Source organism: Pinus tabuliformis, chromosome X (genome assembly GCF_031772625.1).
Source record: "Pinus tabuliformis cultivar Carrire ecotype Pingquan chromosome X, CPIR1, whole genome shotgun sequence".
Classification (NCBI taxonomy): Eukaryota; Viridiplantae; Streptophyta; class Pinopsida; order Pinales; family Pinaceae; genus Pinus; species Pinus tabuliformis.
In genome coordinates, this window is record NC_142308.1 from 448,023,395 (window position 1) to 448,043,890 (window position 20,496).

Below are 20,496 nucleotides of genomic sequence, written 5' to 3' on the forward strand. Positions count from 1 at the left end.
CTATAGTATTGTTCCATCATATAAGATTGAGGGATTGGTGTTTTGATTGGCATGGTTAAATAGAGTTGCAGCTTAAAGAACTCAGTTATTACTTATTTCGATTACTGTTCTATTCTTGAACTGCTGTTCCATTTACCTGCTGTTCCATTTATTTGCTGTTCCATTTACTTGCTGTTCCATTTATTTGCTGTTCCATTTCAATTTGCTGTTCCATTTCCAGATTGCTAATTTGCTGTTTCTTGAGGACGGACTTAGGCTGTAGAGGACCCCAGCATCTGCTACTTGGTCCCCAGACCTTTGATCTGCTCCCATCAGCTATGAAAGGGATGTGTTATTGCTACCAAGCCCTTGGCTGATGTGCTGTTCCATTTCATTATCACTTCTTTTATCTGCTGTTTCATTTCTAATCATTAAGAACGATCCTAGGCTGTAGCGAGCCCAACATCTGTTATTTGGCTCCGAGACCTCTGATCTATTCTCATCAGTTATGAAAAGGATGGGTTATTGCTACCAAACCTTTCGCTGATGCAATACTTGGTGTGATTTAGTCCTTTGAAGTAGTTAAGTTGTAGACTTGCATTAGTTTACTTTCGTAGTTGTAAATAGCTGTACTACAAGCATTACTCTGGCAAATGCTAGCCTCAGACTGAGACACCCTTTGAAATAACCAGACGATCCCGGATTGACATATTAATGTGAGGTAACTAGAGGTGAAAGAGACCCTTTTTATAGCTCTACATTTTGGCGCCGTTGCCGGGGAAGGAGTGTAGCCATTTGTCTTTCTCAGAGTAGTGTACGAACCTGCTAGGGAAGAATTGGGTTTTGAAAACGGAAGGTAAGAACCTACGTACGGAGCATGTAAAAGCCCTGCTCCTTTGCCCGCTTTCCTGCAGATTTGCTGTTATCTGCTTAAAATTTAGTAGTTAAATTGAGTGCATGACTAAGCAGAAAAAGCTAGAGAAAAATCCCAAACCGTTACCGAAACCAGAAAAAGCTAAGGGACCGGTGACCCGTGGTCGATCGATACACATAGACGAAATCTATAAGAAAGCCGAATCTCAGCCTTCAGTAGGACCCAAGAAAGTTACTTCCAAGCAACCTACTAGTTCCCTTCAGGCCTCAGGCTCACCATCTGAAGCCTTTGCTGAGGTGCATAGTCAGACTGACGAACAAGACTTTCAAGAAATTGAAAATTCTATTCCAGAACGACTGCAGGAAGGGAATCTAAGCAATCTTTGTGAAGGAGAAGGAGAAACAGGGGAAATTGGGGAGCCAAGATCTCCTCCTAGGATAATTCGGCCATTAAATAGCCCAGACAAGGGGAGCGCGGTAAACATTATTATTGAAGACACCCTATTTCCTCAGACAAAAATTCCAGACAGAGGAAGTGCTATTAAAACTGTTCCTGTTGAAAATATTCCTCCTCAACCTAGGAATACCCTCTTATATCTTCCGAAAGGTTATTGGCATATATTTGACCCAATGGCTCAAAATCCGCCAAACACCCAAACCTCTACATTACAATACCCCATAGTGGATTCCGCAGCAAATGCTCCTATGAAAGCAATCCCCCTTCAACACATTCCTACATTTCACGGACTTACATCAGAGGACCCCGATGCATTCTTATTTGAATTTGATGTGTTATGCAGGGGATATGATTACACCACTGACCCCCAGAAATTAAAATTGTTCCCCTCCACTTTGAAAGGGGCAGCTTTAAGATGGTTTATGGGTTTAGGTGGTGGAGTTATAAATAACTGGGAACAAATGAAAGAATCTTTCCTAAAGAAATATCAAGATTACTGTAGGTCTAGAGAACTGAAAGATGAAATATTTCAGATGATAGCTAGACCAAATGAAACATTAGAAGAATACGTGGAACGTTTCCAGTATAATCTGCAAAGATCCCCTTATGCATCGTTGCCTTTGCCTGATAACGTGTTGAAAACAGCATTAATAAGGGGCATGAAAGAACAATGGATTGAAACATTAAACATTATGGGGAAAGGGGATATATATCAGGAAAGTTTTGCTGACATAATTGATTTATGTATCAGGAGTTCGAGAGGCAGTACATGAATCAAACCAGCAGAACATGATCGATTTGCATGGGAAAATAAAATTTCATCAGAAGGAGTAACACGTGTGGAAATTGGGAATTTACTTGAAAATTTTAAAACTGATATACTAGGAACATTGACTACACAATTGGACGTTTTGCAGGCTAAGCAGAAACAAATGGAGGCAGAACAGAATTTAGCAATTTTCTGCCTGAGATGCAGGAAGAAGCATAGCCATAAGGAATGCCCACTAGATACAGTTCATACATGCTCCATTTGCACAAGGGATCACTCTACAGAAAGTTGTCCCTCATTACCTAGACTGAAAGCAATATATAAGGAAGCGGAAGAAGAACCAGAAGCAGTGTATCTACTTAACCAGCGTCGTCAATTGCAGCCGCGAAAAACTGGTATGTTTTCAGACCCAGCTTCTTCTTTTCAGTATCTGCAATACAATACTCAACAGTATAATACATGGCAAAGTCAGTTTCAACCCCCATTTCCAAATTGGTCATCACAGTCATACCCTTCTGCAAACCCGTGGCTAAATCAGACAAGCCAATCTGGCTGGTCGAATCCTCCTTATCCCCCACCATACTGGCAAAACAACCCTTATCCACCGCAATGGACTCCCCCCACTTCACAAAGTTCAAGCTGGCAGAATAACTGGCAGAGACCAACACAACAACAAGTAGGAAACATTCCTTTCCCTCAACCTACACTACCAGCTTTACAGCAAAACCCCCAATCTAATCTCAGACCCCAACTCCCAGCCCAGCCCAATCCCAATCCAAATAACAGACCGGTCCAAGCACTCCAAATTTTAGAAACACCAGAAGAAGGACCCGATCTGAGGGAGTGCAATGATCTGCAGTTAAGATCTGGGCGTATCATTCAAACAGAGGGAAACAAAACAGTTCAGATTGAAGATCAGTTACCTAGAGAACAACTGTCACAAGAAGAGGATGAAAACAGGCAACAAACTCAGAATCAAGCAACTACATCCTCTCCCCCGTTCCCAGAACGTTTAGTCATACCTCGACCTATACAGCAACCTAATTTTGACATTTTGGGAGAATTACAAAATTTGTACATAAAAATCCCGTTCCTTCAGGCCATTCAGGACATCCCAATATACGCTAAAACTATTAAGGAACTATGCATAAAAAGACCAAGAAGGAATGTAATAGATAATCCAAGAGTTCAAGTAGTCGGCACTTTATCTGACCTATTATCAGGAAAGGAAACACCTATTAAGTATGAAGACCCAGGAAACCCAATAGTAACTATTCAAATTTATGGCCAAACCTTAACCAATGCCTTAGTTGATCTTGGAGCTGCAATCAATATATTGACCACCTCCACTTGCCAAAAGTTAGGAATTACATCTGCAGAACCTACTTCAACTTTGCTGGAATTGGCTGATCGATTTGTGGTCAGGCCAGAAGGCATATTGCATGATGTTATGGTCTCAGTTGATTCCTGGGAATACCCAACCAATTTTCTGATAATAAATCCTAAAACCTGACTAGATGGACATCCATTGATCTTAGGAAGGCCTTGGCTCGCTACCGCTGATGCCTACATCGGCTGTCGACAAGGAAACATGATCATAACTAAGGGGGCAGATATTAAGAACTTAGTACTATATCCCCCAACGCAGCCAAGCATCACAATAGTCAAAACTAATAGGCACCCTGTATCATATCTTACTGACAACATTAGATCTCCATTAACTATACAAGAAGCGCTAGAGTTCAAAAATCAAATAGAAGATGATGCCATCAGTAATTTTATTAGTCAAACTGAACTCACATCTCGTACCCAGTGTCATATGATAAAAGGAGCATTTGATAACGAAGTAGAGGAGGAACCTCTGAAAGATGTGCATGACCATACAATCCCTGTTACGTCAGTTGCACATAGTAAAATAGTGGAAATCAAACCTGGGAAGACCTTAAACATTAACGCCAACCTTACACCAGAACAAGAAACAAAACTCATCCATGTTTTAACAAAATATAAAAATGCATTTGCATGGGATTACCCCGATATGAAAGGAATTGATCCTCAATTGTGTACACACCACATCTACATGGAGAATGATGCAAAACCTGTTAGACAACCTCAGAGAAGATTAAATCCTCATCTAAAAGAAGTAGTAAAAGCTGATCTCCAAAAACTTTTAGATGTTAACTTTATCTACCCTATCTCTGATAGTAAGTGGGTCTCCCCGCTTGTGGTGGTACCGAAAAAGAACGGGAAGTGGAGAATCTGCATGGACTATAGAGAACTAAATAAGGCAACGCAGAAAGATCACTTTCCTCTCCCATTCATCGATCAAGTATTGGACACTTTGGTAGGCAAGAAATTCTTTTCTTTTCTTGATGGCTTTAGTGGGTATAACCAAATACAGATTGCCCCTGAAGATCAGGATAAAACTACTTTTACTTGTCCTTGGGGAACATTTTCCTACCGAGTTTTACCTTTTGGTTTATGTAATGCCCCTGCCACATTCCAAAGGGCTATTCTTAGCATATTTGCAGATCTAATAAATGAAGGATTGGAAGTATATATGGATGATTTCACTCCATACGGAGAAGAGTTTGATCCAGCATTGGAAACACTAGAAAAAGTCCTACAACGCTGTATAGCTACCAGGCTTTGTCTAAGCCATGAAAAGTGCTACATGATGATGACAGAAGGACTTATTCTAGGGCACTATATTTCAGCAGCCGGCATACAGGTAGACCCAGCCAAAATCCAAATACTTTTGCTTATTCCTACTCCTACTACTCAAACAGAGGTACGTAGCTTTCTTGGATTCTCTGGTTATTACAGAAGATTTATAGAACATTATTCACGTATTGCTGCACCATTGTATGCACTAACTGGTAATATTGATTTCCTTTGGACAGAGAAATGTGAACGTGCTTTCAATGACCTAAAAAAGCTTGTATCTACAACCCCAGTCCTTCGCCGACCAAACTGGGATTTGCCATTTCAGATATCATCTGATGCCTCAGATACAACCATTGGAGCGGTCCTTGGTCAGGAGGAGGATAGAAAACCATACGCCATTTATTACATTAGCAAAAATCTATCCCCTGCTAAATTAAACTATACTATAACTGAAAAGGAATTTCTAGCTGTTATACATGCTATCAATAAATTTAGACATTACATCACTGGATATCCCGTTATCTTGTACACAGATCATTATGCTATAAAGTATCTAGCAAATAAACCTGTCACAAATGGCAGAATAACCAGATGGCTGATTTTATTGCAGGAGTTTGACATTACAATCAAGGATCGACCTGGTAAAGAAAACCCGGTAGCTGATTTCCTCTCAAGAATGCCAAAACCAGTCGATGCAGCAGCAGTTGAAGATCAGTTTCCAGATGAGCATCTCTTTGCTGTTGCTGTTCAAACACCCTGGTATGCTAATGTCACCATTTACCTAGCAGTAGGTAAGTTACCAAAACATCTAACCCCTAATGAGCGAAAACAGATTGTCCAGCGAAGTACCAGATTTTCCTGGATTGGAGGCTATTTGTTTCACACAGGGGCATACATGCAAATCAGGAGGTGCGTTTGACAAGATGAAATCTTTGATATATTGAAAGCATGCCATGACCAACCATGTGGTGGACATTTTGCTGATCGCAGGACTGCACATAAAGTATTACATACAGGGTATTATTGGCCCACAATTTTTAAAGATGCAAAGAAATTTGTCCAAGCATGTGATAGTTGCCAGAGGGCGGGACACCCTAGTCACTCAGATGAGATGCCCTTGAAACCACAGCTAGTCATCGAACCATTTGAGCGATGGGCCCTTGATTTCGTGGGGCCAATCAACCCACCATAAAACTAGAAAACATACATTCTAGTGGCAACAAAATATGTCACTAAATGGGTTGAAGCGGAAGCCTTGCCCAGGGCTACAGAAGAATCTGTTATACAGTTCCTGCTCCATCTATTTGTGCGCTATGGCCTCCCTAGAGAGATAATCACAGATGGAGGGCCACAATTTGCTGGAAATAGAATAGCGGCAACACTCAACAATTATCATGTTCAGCATAAAATGACCACCCCATATCACCCACAGGCAAATGGGCAAGTAGAAAGCAACAACAAGATAATAGAAACAATTCTAACCAAAACAGTTGCATCACATAGACGCGATTGGGCTGCCAGACTACCAGAAGCACTGTGGGCTTATAGAACAACATGGAGAAGCACCACTGGCCACTCACCTTACCAGCTTATGTTTGGAAAACAACCTATCTTTCCTATAGAATTTGAAATCCAGACATTACGAACAGCACAAGAAGTAGGGTTAGACTTAACCGAGGCGCAAACTAATCGATTGCAACAGATTAATGAGCTGGATGAAATTAGACTCTCTGCACTTCAACATACTGCCCTGATACAACAACAAAGAGCTAAGTGGCATGATGCTCTCATAAAAAACAGAGTCTTCCATGAAGGAGACTGGGCTCTTTTATATGACTCTAGATTTTAGGACTTCCCCGGGAAACTCCAGACTCGTTGGTTGGGACCATATGAAATTCAGAAAGTACATGACAATGGTACCCTCACACTAATTACTATTGATGGTTCTGGGTATACCTTTAAGGCAAACGACCATCGAGTCCGTCTCTATCGCAAACCACTTACTCGGGAGTCCTTTTGCCAGCAATTACGCCAAGATTCAGATATGGAGATCTTACGGGAGGAAGACAAGTCTCCTCCACCTGTAACTCGCTAAGAAGTTTACTTTTCTTTACAATTTGTATATAATTCTTTGAATTGTTTTTGTACATATTTTTTACAGCATGTTGTGATTTTTGCTGTTCCTTTTTCAAAAGGAACAACACTTGTGATTTTTGCTGTTCCTTTTTCAAAAGGAACAACACTTGTGATTTTTGCTGTTCCTTTTTCAAAAGGAACAACACTTGTGATTTTTTTGCTGTTCCTTTTTCAAAAGGAACAACACTTGTGATTTTTTTGCTGTTCCTTTTTTAAAAGGAACAACACTTGTGATTTTTGCTGTTCCTTTTTCAAAAGGAACAGCACTTGTGATTTTTGCTGTTCCTTTTTCAAAAGGGACAACATTTTTGATTTTTGCTGTTCCTTTTCTAAAAATGAACAGCACTTGAGTGTTTTTGCTATTCCTTTCTCAAAAAGAACAGCATTTGTGTGTTTTTGCTGTCTCCGAAAGAAACAACACAGTTTTATTTCTGCCGGTCTTTTTCCAAAGGAACAGCATTTGTTTGATTTTATTGAACTGCACCATTGATTTCCATTGCTCCTTTCTCTAAACGAACAACCATTGTTGTATCTTTCCTTGAAACTGCACTACTCATATGATTTAAAATAGCTTGTTCCTTCTCAAGGATGCAGAGTGCTAATGGTCTTTAGAATACAACTATCTACTTATGTGATGGAAACAAAAGCACAGTATACGGAAATCGGTAAATCATAAATCGCTATCCTTATAAGCAACTGCCCTAAATTGATGAATGTTGGAATTATGATACATATGTTGTACTTGATGGCAACCCACTCATCTCAGATAATAAATTATAGTGTAGAGAAAAGTTCACGCACTTTCATGCAAGGAAAAGCGCGTATATATTGGAGAACTTACCTTTGGTCCATGGTAGTTAGTCCTTGGTATTTGAACCTATGAGGAAAAGCGCATATATGTTGGAGAACTTACCTTTGGTCCATGGTAGTTAGTCCTTGGTATTTGAACCTATGAGGAAAAGCGCGTATATGTTGGAGAACTTACCTTTGGTCCATGTTAGTTATTCCTTGGTATTTGAACCTATGAGGAAAAGCGCGTATATGTTGGAGAATTTACCTTTGGTCCATGGTAGTTAGTCCTTGGTATTTGAACCTATGGTTTTGGACCATGGTACTTCGTCAAAAGTGTTGATGTCACGTACTTTCATGGTTGGTTCATGGTATTAGTCCAACAATTTTTTGATCCTATGGTTTTGGCCTGTGGAATTGTGAAAGGCCTAAGCCTATATAAAGCAAAGGAGATCACTTGGCTAACTCATCCTTGCAATTGAATATCTTAAGATCTGAAATATTGGGTTATTGTTTTGAAAGTTTGATCTATGAAAGTGAAGTTGAAAGCGAATCTGTGAAGGGTGATCTCTCGAGCGCTGCAACTGCGGAAGTGCGGAGGCGCCACAGAAGGCACAGTGCGGAGGCGCCACAGAAGGCGCAGTGCGGAGGCGCCACAGAAGGCGCAGTGCGGAGACGCCATAGAGGCGCCACAGAAGGCGCAGTGCGGAGGCGCCACAGAAGGCGCAGTGTGGAGGCGCCACAGAAGGCGTAGTGCAGAGGCGCCACAGAAGGCGCAGTGCGGAGGCGCCACAGAAGGCGCAGTGCAGAGGCGCCACAGAAGGCGTAGTGCGGAGGTGCCACAGAAGGCGTAGTGCAGAGGCGCCACAGAAGGCGCAGTGCGGAGACGCCACAGAAGGCGCAGTGCGGAGGCGCCACAGAAGGCGCAGTGCGGAGGTGCCACAGAAGGCGCAGTGCGGAGGCGCCACAGAGGCGCCATAGAAGGCGCAGTGCGGAGGCACCACAGAAGGCGCAGGTGCGGTGGTCGCGGCGCCACAGAAGGTGCAGGTGCGGTGGTCGCGGCGCCACAGAAGGCGCAGGTGCGGAGATAACAGCATGATTAATGACTTATCTTTATGTACTAGATCTGGTTGATAACTCTCATAATATCATTGTATATGTATGGATCTGGTGATTGGGTGATTCAGAAGGTTGTTTGATTATGAGCTTCAATGTTGTTGTTGGGTCCAGTATGAAAATTGGATGAAAAGTGGCCTTTCAGATTATGTGTTGTGCTTCAGTGTATCCAGTCTGAAAATTGATGAAACGTGGTACCTGGAGGAGAGAAGATTGTAGGCCAGCGCCTATGTACTAGTATCTAAGCTAGTACAAAAGCTAAGGGAGATCTTTGGAGCATTGTAGCAGGTAGTAGCCTGCGTACTAGTAAATGGATCGGCTAGTACAAGAGCAAAGGGGGTTGTAGCTCCCGTACTGGTATAAGACTGCACCAGTACAAATATTGTAAAAGGATTTTCTTATTAAGAAGAAGATTGAGATGACTTGCAGCAGGTGGTTTTTCTCCCGCATTGGGTTTCCACCTTATATCATGGTGTTCATGTGTGCGCCTTATGTGTGATGATCTATTCTCTATTACGGCATCTGTTATCTGATAATATGGTTGATAATGTTCTAATGCACTCATTGAAGATCAATTAACTTAATCATAAGAAGTTGTGGAAGTAGCATATATGAATCTGATTATGGAAATGAAAAAGTTTTATTAATGTGATAATACTGATTCACCCCCCCCTCTCAGTATTATTTCCAACAATGAAAGGATGTAGGGAAAAGATATGCTTACTTATCACCTTTTTTTGCCATTGTTCTACTAACTCTGTTCTGATTGGTAATCTCTATCATGCTGATTTTTTTATCTATTTTAATTATCATTTGCTAATAAGATCAAAGAGTTTATATCTTCCTATTGGGATTTTAAGACTTCTTCCACCATTCCTACTCTTAAGGAGTGTGGAACCACCCTTTGTGTATAAACAGGAAAGGTTCTCTATTAAAACCAAAGAAAAAAGAAGCAAGCAAAGCAGTTTTGTCAAATTGCAGGATAGGGAGTCTCATTACGAGCTGGCCTACCATGATCATCAGGATGGAAGCGAAGTGGCATTCCCATTAGGGCCACCACACCCGGGAAATGGTCCAAAAGGTATATCAAAATAAATAAATAACCCTTGGAACAGGAGGTCTCACCACGAGCCGGCCTGCCCACTATTCGCTCCTTCCTCGTGAATGGCACTATGACTAACTGGTTACCAAGCCTGCATAGTGGCCTACAGTTTTGACATCACATAACACTTCCTCGCATACACAAAGGACTATGGTTCCCGGGGTGAAATAAACAACTCTGCCAAGGTTATGGACACCTGTTGGCAGCAGAGCTCTGTTAATGGTATCGAAGTCGTAACCTTTACACCAATGGGTAAGGAAATTATAACCTTTGTATCTTATAACGTGATAATTTAATTACCCAGCCATATACCGCATGACTATTTATTACCGCCAATCATTACGGAGCTAGTGACAGTGACCGCATGGGGCTCGCTAATTATGGCAAATGTCTATTCCCGAACTTCCATCAACTCACTGCAGTCGCTTACGTATTAAAAGCGATTTAACTTTTCACCTCGATTCCAGTAATACGCTGTTTTTGCGGACATGGCATATTTTCATAAGCTGCTCCATAAAGGCCTCGCGGACGAAGCAGACGCTGCTCCTTTATTTGACGGCTGGGACAGCCTATCATATTGCGGGGGGGAGGGGGGGGGGAGTAACCTCATTATTCCCCAGAATACGTGTCAGCCCGTTATTCGAGAAGATCTTGTACTTGAGCACAGCACGGCTCAACGGTATGATCATTTGCCATTTTTGTTTCTTCTGCATGAATCGCTGTTCGAAGTTATTTCCATTGCATACGCCGTTGTATTTAAATTTGAACGAGAAACTCGCCACCAGCTTCTCTGCGTCTTAACGAACAGCTGCTGTTCCTTTGAGAATTTGCAAGTGAAGCCATGGGTGGAAGGTCAGTCTGCAGAGAACCACAGACATTGACTGTTTCAGCTGCAGCCCGAAGAATTCTGAAGAAAGCAGGATGGTTGACCTACCTCAACCGCTTGAAGGAGTCTAATGAAACTGTGGCGAAGGAATTTTTACAAAACCTACAGGAAGAACATTCCACAATCAGAGGAAAACGAATAGAGGTCACGGATGATATAATAGCAAAAGTCACAGGACTACCGGCCACAGGGCCTGTGTGGACAATAAAGAAGGAAAGGCTGCAGAAGATTGTGGAAATCTTTCAGGACGAGGGCCAGAGCTTAACAGTTCGAGGAAAAGGGGTGCTACCAGCAACGCTAGGAGAGCCATGGGCGGAATTGGCGAAAATTGTCCAGAGCTACATTACTTGCGAGGGCAGAAAAGACGTGGTAAGACCACGACATCTAAAACTCCTAGCTGTCTTAAAACAAAAATGTTCTGTGAATTTACCTGCATTGCTTAATTCGCTATTGCATGATGTGGCACGAAGCATGAAAAAGGCACAGCACAAAGAATCTGTGGTTAGCCACCACGGATTAATTCGTTTGATAGTAAACCATAGTCTTACCCAACAGTAGAGCAGCTGGGAAGAATTAATTGATATTATTAATAAAGGGACGGCCATGTCTGGACGCTTAGAAAAACGAAAACAAATTGATAGCACACCCTAACGCCCAGAGAAGCGAAAGAAGGATGCTTGCACAGAAGTGCAAGCTGAAAGACAAGCCGAGAAACAAGCAGAAAAGCAACTTGAGAAACAACCCGACGCTGGTACATCTGAGCAACCAGCAAAACGTAGAAAGTCGGCACAGCTTGCAGGGTTACAAGCAGAGCTGAAGAAACCCCGGGCTCGCACGAGCCAAGCAATAGAAATTATAGATGAGCAATCGACAGAGACAGATACAGAAGAAGAAAGTAATGAGGACATAGAACAGTCCACAGGGACAGAGGCGGAAGAAGAAAATAGCAGAGAAACAGAGCAGTCCGCCGAGGCAGAAATAGAAGAGGAAGACGAAGAACAGTCAGCGGAAACAAAAACAGGAGGAGAAGAAGAACAGGATGAAGAAGAAGAAGGAGACGAGAAAGAAGAAGTTGAGCGGCCCGAGCAGGAGGAAGAAATGGAACAGCAGGGAGGAAGCCTAGTACAAAACCCGATAGGGGAAGATGAATTGGCCAATATTCTGGCCAATATGGGCGAGTATGGCCAGCCCCTGAGTCCATCCAACCTCCAGGCCGAAGAAGAAACCCAGGAGAAAGATGCACCCAAGGAAGTGCATACGGAAGAAGCAGAAGTAGAAATTTCACTCGTCCATGATGAGAAGGAAATAGAAAATATCAGGCAGGAACGGCCCGTTCCTAGTCAGAAGGCACCAGAGGAGAATCCGGAGGAAATAAGGGCAGAGGAAGAATTGGCCCAAGAAACAACAGAGCCAAGAAAGGTTCTTACCCCAGATCAACCACCTCAATAAGAAAATCCGGAAATTAGTCACACTCCAACCCATGGAAAACAGTCAGCTATTATTTCTGAGAAGCCAAGAAAGGTTCTTACCCCGGATCAGCCACCTCAAGAAGAAAATCCGGAAATTAGTCACACTCCAACCCACGGCAAACAGTCAGCTATTATTTCTGAGAAGTTGATGAAAATAAGGGAATTGCAAAAGGAAAAAGGGACACTGTTAAACGTGATAGTCAGGCTTCGCCAGCAGATTAGGCTTCTAAAAGCAAGACAAAGGGGGGTAGGGACCTCAACAAGAAAAAATTCGGCCACGCCAATAAGACCCCGTAAGAATAAAAGGCGAAGAACCGGGAGCTGTTCCACTACTCAGAATCCTTACAGAAGCCAAACTGTTGTCCCTAATGAAGCAGAAAGACAAATTGCTGTTCCAATTGAAACAGAAGGACAGACTGCTGTTCCATTTGAAAAGGAACAACAGTGGGCTGGAGTTCGTGTTAAAATTGAAAAAGATAATAAGGTGGTTCAGACGGAGGCACCACCTTCGGGAGTAATAAGGGTTATGAATTCAAAGCAGCATAATAAGAAACTCCAAGTAAAGCTCCCAGCCTCCACAGATGCATGGAAAAAGGACCCAAAAACAAGAACCCTCCACCATCATTTGAAGCAGGCTCAGCAAGAAGCAGAAAAGCTCAGGGAACAAACGGTCCCCCATGAAAAATATGAGGAATTACAGCAGCAGTTAAGGAACGTCAACCTGTCAGAAAGCCAAGCCTTCGAAGGATGGCGAAAGGAGCAAGAGAAAGTTTCCAAGGTCCCCGTAGATTAGATGTAGTTATTAAACAAATGGATACCTTGTGTGCTCTGTACAATGATGCCCTAGCATGTAGAGCTCCTGCCAAAAATTATGCCTTGTTTCTAATGGAAAGATACTTACTATTGAAAATTAAAGCCGTTAGGGCAGGTTCTCCCATAGAAATTAACACTATAGACGATTTTATAAACTGCTGTAAACATTATGGGGTAAAAGTACAAAGGTTATTGTGTGAATTTTACCTGCATAACCTTGTACTAGAACAAGAGATCGAGCTGAACCCTGGCCCTTTTGTCGGGGATATTCAATTACAAGCATTCATTTCATTTACAGTTAATTAGATTAAATGGCTCAAAGCCTACAATGCATTTCAGAGACAAGAAAATGGATTAGACCTATGGGTAAGAGTTGAGCCTAGAGACCCGAAACAGTTATGGAGAAGTCATAGAAATCTCATGAGGGCTCCAGGCGTGATTGAAGCATTAGGACCCATGCATGAAGCAATCATTTGGCAAGGGCTTGAATTCTTTTCTTCTATTAAAGACCCTGCCATTGAAGCAGCGAAATTTCGATATCGGGTATCTAATCCAAATATTCAGCTCCGAGAGCTGTTTAAGTATGAAAATTTTAAGCTTACTGCTAACCGATTCCCCCTCTATGGTGAAATTGTTTTGAGGGCAGGGCCATCCTGGTTAGGATATAGGTTCCAGAGTCCAATCATTTGGCATCCTGCACCCGGATACCAAGCCTTGTATGAAATGCCTGAGGGCCAAACAAGCCATTTCTTTGATCATCTAGTTTCGCATCATGGGTGTAGGCCCCCACACGAAATTCCATCTCCAGCCTACTCCCTCACTGCTCTGCATGTCAACTACAATGTTTTCATGAGGCCATGAAAAAGGGTAAGCTGGGGGGTGTGTGGAATACCAAGGAAGGTATGTTTCGATGGTCATTTTGGTATCTTTTCATCAGAACTCAAAAGCCTTTTGCATGAGAAATCTAGATAATGATAAGAATTTATAACGAAACACGAGAGATTAATGAAAAGCACTGATAGTCATCATTTCTATGTGCAGGAGGAAGGAAATACGGGAGGTGGCCATTCCAAAAGTAAAGACAACGATGAGCTAACTGCTGTCCCTTTGACGGAAGATCGGAAACGAACCAGATCACAACGAATCAACCCAAGAAAGGACGCGGAGATACCAGCACGAAACAGAAAAGGGAAGAAGTAACGTAGTATTAATGATTCTGCGAATCCCTCAGGATCTGAGATCCAGAGGGATCGCTATTTTACCTATTTTCTGTACCTAGATATCTCTGCCATCTTCCCTATAAAAGGGGTAGCACTGTTGGCTTCAGAGAGGATCTTTTTGGGGTGTAATTTCTTTTAAGGAAGATCAGGACTATGATCTTTATGTTCGGTTGAAGACTTGAGTTCCTGTAATTTTATTGCATGCTTTAATATAGACTTGTTCACTCTTTTATCTTTGAGCCTGGATCTATCTTAAGCGGTGTACCCCTGGAGGCTAAGGGCCCGGCCCTGGAGGACACTTGCTCTTGTATTATTACGTGTGGTTTCCGTGTGGTTTGTTCATAGACGTACTCTGGTAATCTGCTGTGTTTTGAGAATATTCTATTACATGCTCTGTTGTGATTAAGTCATTTCATGTTCTTGAACTTTATATCGATGCTATGTTATTTTACCAATTCTTTAAGCATTGATTAATCGCTACAAGACACTGTTACTTTATTACAGAATTCTTCACGATTGTGTTTTGCATTATAACAAGTCATTTGGAAAGATATGTTTTACATGGGTATCGAATGTGACTATTCTTTATTATGAGATACAGTCGTATGTGTTTTAACAGAAGCAGATTAAGTATGGTGTGTTTCTAAGGTTCTATAGTATTGTTCCATCATATAAGATTGAGGGATTGGTGTTTTGATTGGCATGGTTAAATAGAGTTGCAACTTAAAGAACTCAGTTATTACTTATTTCGATTACTGTTCTATTCTTGAACTACTGTTCCATTTACCTGCTGTTCCATTTATTTGCTGTTCCATTTACTTGCTGTTCCATTTATTTGTTGTTCCATTTCAATTTGTTGTTCCATTTCCAGATTGCTAATTTGCTGTTTCTTGAGGACGGAATTAGGTTGTAGAGGACCCCAACATCTGCTACTTGGTCCCCAGACCTCTGATATGCTCCCATCAGCTATGAAAGGGATGTGTTATTGCTACCAAGCCCTTGGCTAATGTGCTGTTCCATTTCATTATCACTTCTTTTATCTGCTGTTTCATTTCTAATCATTAAGAATGATCCTAGGCTGTAGCGAGCCCAGCATCTGCTATTTGGCTCCCAGACCTCTGATCTATTCTCATCAGTTATGAAAAGGATGGGTTATTGCTACCAAATCTTTGGCTGATGCAATACTTGGTGTGATTTAGTCCTTTGAAGTAGTTAAGTTTTAGACTTGCATTAGTTTACTTTCATAGTTGTAAATAGCTGTACTACAAGCATTACTCTGGAAAATGCTAGCCTCAGACTGAGACACCCTTTGAAATAACCAGACGATCCCGGATTGACATATTAATGTGAGGTAACTAGAGGTGAAAGAGACCCTTTTTATAGCTCTACAGAAGGCACACATGAAATGATTTTCTTCGTGTGCGGCGGGACAAAAAAAGAGTTTTGGAAATCATGTAGAAAATTTGTATGTAGGTTAAATCGATAATTCAATATAAATCAAAGCAGAATACTATAACCTAATTCTACTATCAATTTGCAGAAGCTTAAAGATCGAGCTGAACAATATAACCAGAAGAAGAAGAATCAATGCACAATACACATGAAAATACTTTGGGGAAAGCGTCAGCTAAAAACCCCACTATCTGTATTATCATACAAGGTGGAAATACATAGGAATTATACAAATCCTTAGCTATCACAGCTAGCCAACTCTTAGTACAATCCTCACAGGAAATCTTGGCTTCTCTCAAGCCTTCTCCTCTGCCCTCCAAGCTCCTATTTCCTTGCGCTGTTCCTTTGCGATGATCTCCTTCAACCAAGTGGAAAAAATCGATTTACCAAGTGGATGATCTCTTGATCTCACACATTGTCAGAACTACACAATCCTCAAGGAATGATTCCTTCTACATGCATGCGTTTTATTTATAAGAAAACACATACAACTGATAGTAAACTGTCCTTGACTTTAATCTCAACTAGGTATTTCTTAGAATAGACATGCATGAGTTTCTGATGAGGGAATCTTCAGTTAACTGGAGTACACTAGTTGAGTGCATGCATGCATCAACTCACCGTTGACTCTCTATTAGTTCCTCAAATAGTTTGGAACTAATTTAACTGGACTTAAGTTAGTAAATTGAGTTAACTAATTACAACTCAAATATAAATCAATCTTATCTCCTTAATTTAAGGCTTATCTCCTTAATTTAAGGTATAACTCTTGCATGACTTCAGAAAGACTTCTAACTTGAATTTCTCCAACTAATTAAGTCAAAATAACTTAATTAATTATTTCCAAGTAACTATTAAGACTAAATTTGATTTTAATTCACAATTTAATTCAAGGACAAATTACATTGGAATATTCTTGTTGCCACATTTCAACACTCCCTCTCAACAAGAAAGGGATTATCTACCACCCCAATCCTGTCTCTATGGAACTTGAATTTACACTTTGACAATGCCTTTGTCAAAATGTTAGCATCTTGCTCCTCTGTCGAAATATACTGCAACAACATGATCCTCCTCGCTACATAGTCTCTGAGATGATGATACCAGATGTCGATGTGCTTGGACCTATCATGAAATATTGGATTCTCAGAGAGTTTGATACAACTCTGATTATCACAATAGATCACAGTTGGATCCATCCTTTGATCAAACAAACCAACTAGGATTTTCCGCATCCAGATGGCCTCACATGCTGCCTGACTTGCAGCCATGTATTCTGCCTCTACTGAGTTGAGTGCAATCGACCTCTGTTTCCTGTTGTACCAAGAAATTGTCGTTGACCCAAGGTTGAAAATCCCTCCTGATGTGCTCTTTCGATTTGATGGACTCCTTGCCCAATCTGCATCAGTGAAGCCCTATAGCTTCACTCCCTCTGTCTGTCTGTACCATAATCCATACTGAGATGTGCCTCTGAGGTATCTCAATACATGCTTTTCCACCTTCCAAAACATCTTGGTAGGTTGAACCATCGCTTGACTTAGCTGGTTCACCGCATAGCACAAATATGGTTGTGTGTTCACTAAGTACATTAGTGAACCCACAAGCTTGCTGTACATAGTAGCTTCCACTACTTCTCCTGAAGTAGCATCCTCCTTCCTCCATTTACCAGCTAGAGGAGTCTGCATGGGATTTCACTTCTCCATGTGGAATCTCCTGAGTATCTCGTTGGCATACTTGCCCTGAGACATAAACAAATCCCCATCCTTCTACCACACTTCCATGCCAAGAAAGTAATGCATGAGACCCATGTCTTTGATCTCGAATTATCTTGCAAGGTCCTCCTTGCAAGACACAATCAACTGATCATCACCAGTCAATATGAGATCATCAACATAAAGTATGATGATCAACAACTTACCTTTCACCACGATGCTATACAGGTTCACATCCGCTTCACTCTTTGTGAAGCCCAACCCAATGAAGTAGTTGTCTATCCTGGTGTGCCAAGCACGAGGTGCTTGCTTCAACCCGTACAACGCTCTCTTGAGTCGGCACACATGCGACTCACGATCGAAGATCTCAAAACCTTCCAGATGATCTGTGTACACCTCTTCCTCAATATCGCCATTGAGGAATGCAGTCTTCACATCCATCTAATGGATCTTCCAACCCATTTGTGCTGATAGTGCCAACATAGATATGATAGATGAGTACCTTGCGACAGGAGCAAAAGTCTCATCATAGTCAATCCCCTCAACCTGTGAAAAGCCACGGGAAACAAATCTTGCCTTATGCTTCTCCACACTACCATCAACATCTTGCTTTACCTTGTAAAGCCAACAGGAACTCACAAATGACTTGTTCTTCGGTCTCAGAACCTCCTCCCAAACACTGTTATGAACTATGGAGTCATACTCCACCATAACATCAACCCAAATTGGCTGCTGCACTGCTTCCTCAAAGGAAGATGGTTCGGTCTCAACACATTGCTCAACAAGGGCCATGTATCCAGTGTACCTCTCAGGTGACCTCCTCTGTCTACGCCTACGCTGAGAAGATGGTGCTCCCACATTCTCTCTCGAATCCTTCAATAATCTGTCAGCTTCTCTTGTTCACTTCCATCCATCTCTGGAAGACTTTGCTTGAGTGGATGTCTCCACTCCTGGAACCTATGCATGCAACTGTTCCGCATCAGTCTGAGGATCCTCCTCCTTAGGAACCAACAGTTCCTCCACAGCCTGTAGTTGGAGCTCCCTCACAAGGGAAACTCGCATGGATTTCTGTTCATCAAACTTGAGATCTCTGCGAATCACTATCCTCCGACTAGTAGGCAAGTACACTCGATAGTTGTGAGGTGTATTAGTGTACCCCACAAGTATCCCCAACTTTGCTGTCGGCTCAAGCTTCTTCCGTGCATCCTTTGTCAGATGGAAATATACCGATGAGCCAAAGATCCTGAAGTGACCCACATCTGGTCTCTTACCGGAGAAAGTTTTCTTTGGTGTCTTCATCCCAAGTATGGGATGTGGGCTTCTATTCTGCAAATAGACTGCTGTGTTGCATGCCTCAACCCAAAAGTGAAGTGGTAGGCCTTGGTCATACAACATCACCCAAGCTACCCCTACAATAGTTTTGTTCTTCCTCCCGGCCACCCCATTCTCCTCTGGGTTATGAGGTGCCGTCAACTCTCGTTTAATTCCTTTCGCTGCACAGAAGTCCTTAAAATCTTGAGAGACATATTCTCCACCATTGTCGCTTCTCAAGGCCTTGATCTTCTTCCCTGACTCTTTCTTGACCAAAGCTTTGAACTCACAAAACTTTGTAAAGGTTTGGTCCTTCTTCTGAATAAATCCAACATTTATGAGGATAATCATAAATGAAAATCACATAATACCTTCGCTTCACTGTGGATGCCGTCGAGAATGGTCCACACACATCAGTATGAACTTGCTCTAAGATAGCCTTTGCTCGAATGTCTCGATCATGAAAGGAAGACTTGGTGTACTTTCCCAAGGTACAACCTTTTCATGTGTCAACTTGCTCAAGTTTACCTTTGGGAAGTTCTATAGATATCTACTGCATTATCTGCAAAACCCCATGATGCAAATGTTCCAACCGCCTGTGCCACAACTCGCCAATTTCTTGGCTTTGCACCAATTCTGCTTTCGTACTCAATGTTGCACAATCATCTACCTCTAGTTTATAGAGATTCTTCACCTGAATCCCTATCCTCTTGGTCTGACCCATGGCTATGTGTCTTAGGAACACCTTTCCTTTACTGAAGACAACATCGTAGCCTTTGTCCTCCAAGATCGCGACCGATACCAAGTTATTCTTCAGTCCAGGTACATATTTCACATCTGTCAAGGTGAAACGAGCTCCATGCTCCCTCTGAAAAGCAACTGTGCCCACTCTTGAAACACTATATCTTCCGTCATCACCCATCTCTATGCGCATCTTGAGGTCTTTCTCCTCCAAGGCACTAAATAAAATTTTATCACCGGTCATGTGGAATGAGGCTCCACTGTCAAGATACCAAACAAAACCCATCATCGATGACACCATGCATGCGATGAGGGTAAGGTCCATTTCAAACTGAGAGGCTAATGCCTCACCTTATGATCCTTTTGAGGATCCCTTCTTGGATTTCTTTGATGTGAAATTAGTCACATAATGTCCCATCTCGTGACAATTAAAGCATCTCACTTTATACTTGTCACCCTTCTTCCCTCTATGAGAAGAATTCGATTTGGAATGGGAAGCCTTCCCCTTGCCTTTCCTTGCCTTACTTGCTAAGGCCAGATTTTCTTCATCATCATTCTTGGATGAAGAACCATCTCATGTGCTCCTCTTGATATCCTCCTGCATGAGATCCGACCACAGTCGTTCCCAATCCGACAGTTTCTCCCTTCCATTCACAGAGTCCTGGTAGCTATTCCAACTCTTTGGAAGGCCAAGGAGAGCGAGGCTCACCATATCATCATCGACAGTAGTTATTCCCACCCTATTAAGCTCATCTCTGTAGGTGGTGAGCTTGTTCAGATATATGGAAATAGTATCACCCTTCTCCATATTGATTCTTCGAAGCTTATCCTTGAGCGCCAATTCCTCTGGTCGCTATTGTTCTGGTAGAGGTCCTTCAATGTCTTCCACATTGAAAATGGAGTATCCTTCCCATGGAGACTCGAGACAATATGGTCTTGAACTCCCTCAAGGATGATCCGTCTCGCCTTCGCCACACACTTCTTCCACTTAGCCAACTCTTGTG